Source organism: Macrobrachium nipponense, chromosome 39 (genome assembly GCF_015104395.2).
Source record: "Macrobrachium nipponense isolate FS-2020 chromosome 39, ASM1510439v2, whole genome shotgun sequence".
Lineage (NCBI taxonomy): Eukaryota > Metazoa > Arthropoda > Malacostraca > Decapoda > Palaemonidae > Macrobrachium > Macrobrachium nipponense.
Window position 1 is genome coordinate 1116966 of NC_061099.1, and position 2500 is coordinate 1119465.

Here is a 2500-nt window from a genome sequence, read left to right on the forward strand (position 1 = left end):
TTCTTTAGCTCTTCCCTCTGTAGCCATTGCCCATGTCATCGCTGGCTAGTTCTATAGTCTGTCTCATGTATTGTCCGTGCATTGGTTTGTTGTGCCAGTCCTCTGTTTCTGTTTGTCATTCTCTGTCTCTGTATATTCTGGGGCCTTCGTCTATTTTTATTAGTCCTTCTTCCCAGGCACTCTTAGCCCACTCGTCTCACTGTTTTTCAGATATTGCCCGAGTGCTCTTTTCTCGATGTTGACGCAAGTCCTCTATGCTTAGTAGTCCTCTTCCTCCTTTTTTCTTTTAGTGTTATGTATAGTCTGTCCGTATTTGCTCTTGGTGTAGTGCTTTGTGTATTGTCATATGTTTTCCTGGTTTTCTGATCTATGCTGCCCCAGGTTTTCTGCCTTCGTCCATTCCACTATTCCTGCGCTGTATCTGATTACTGGCACTGCCCATGCGTTTATGGCTTTTATCATATTTTCCGGCGTTGAGTTTTTGAACCTTGAGTATCGCCTTGAGTCTCTGCATATATTCTTTCCTGATGGTGTCCCTTCTCTCTTGGTGTTTTATATCCCTTCTTCCTTATTCCCAGGTATTTGTATCCAGTTTCTCATCTATGGTTTGATGTTGCTCCATCTGGTAGCTTTATCCTTCAGTTCTTGTTACTTTGCCCTTTTGTATGTTGACTAAGGCGCATTTTCTATTCCAAACTCCATCCTGATGTCCCCCAGATACAATCCTTACAGTATGGATTAGGGTATCTATTTCCTGATGCTCTTACCATACACTTGATGTCATCCATGAACATCAGATGGTTAATTCTGTGGCCTCTTTCTTTAGTTGGTGGATAACGGCATCCATCTTCTGTAGTTACTTTTGTCATTGGGGACAGTGAGTCTCCCTGGAAGATCCGTCTCCGATAATTAACCTCTGCTAGTCTTATTCCAGAGCTTGTAAGTATTGTATTCCAGTTGCGCATTGTATTTTTGAGGAAGTGATGGGTTTTGTTTTCCTCTGCCCCATATATTTTTCAGGCATTCTATAGCCATGTGTCTGGTATCATGTCGAAGGCTTCTTATAATCTATCCCAATGCCATGCTTAGGTTGGTTTTCCTTCTCCTACTGTTCTTCATTACCATTTTTGTCTATCAGGAGCTGGTCTTGATATTATTATTATTATTATTATTATTATTATTATTATTGATTATTATTATTATTATTAGTTATTAATTATTATTATTATTGCGGAAAAACTATTTTATTTTCTTCCAATTCCTTGCACACATTCTTGCAAAGATTATGGCAAGATGACGACCTTTGCAGTTTGCGGATATTTTTTGTTATTTGTACAAAGTAAAATCCGTCGGCTCCGTTGAAATCGTTGGATGAAAATATAAATCAGCCTTTTCTTTGCGTAAATCTGCTTGTGACTTTTCAACACTAAGGATTATTGAGTTTATATGCGTATATTTATATATAATGTGATTGTGTTTGTGTGTGCGTGGGTTTAGTGGGTGTGTGATAGAGCGAGAGAGAGAGAGAGAGAGAGAGAGAGTATTATCACGGTAAATACCCTACATTATTCTCACTACGTCAAGATGCTCCCCACGCATGCGTGCTTTGTACCTTGGATAAATAACAGTTTGCCCTGACTCACGTTTGTTTGCTCTTTGTTTGTTGTAAACAAGAGAACCCCAAAGTCAAGTCGGAAAAAAAAAAATCGATAAAAAAATAAAAACGAAAATATTCCCATTTTGGACCGTCACCGAATAAAAGAGGAAGATGGTAGACAGTTTGAAAGTGTGAGTGATGGTGTCTGTTTGGCCTTCCCTGGGTACGGGAGACTGTCTTGTGTCCAATGGGAGACAGACCTGTTGATGCTAAAAGCGATAATAGTTGTTTAAAGGTTCCGGTTTTGGTTTTTTGTAGCTTTTGATTATATATATATGTATATATATATATGTTATATATATATATATATATATATATATATATATATATAATCAGGGGGTAAGGGCGAACTCATCGCACATCACACTCTCATCCAGATTAAGGGCAGGAATCAGAAAGCAGAAGACACAGTATCCATTTATTCAAGCTTTCGTGATTCATATCACATCATCAGGGATATCTACAACAATAAAATTACAATATACAATATAAATATAAAATTAAAAGAGCTATATACAAAAACTTTAATTTTAAAAGCGGACGAAGGAAACTGATAAAAAAACGAAATAAAAAGTAAAATTGTTAAAGAGCAGAAAACATACGTGAACAAAGACGCACTTAGAAACAAAATAGTAAAATTCAAAACACATACTTAAATACAGACACACTTAAAAAAAAAAAAAAAAAATTGCTAATAATAAAATGAATAAAATACTGGAGGTTTACCTACCATTACAGAGGATAAAGACGCACTAAGAACAAAACATCAAAAATTTTGAGAGGCAAAGAGTAAGAAAGATACAAGGGAACATCGGTTGTTTGGCAGTTAGAGAAGGAACTCGT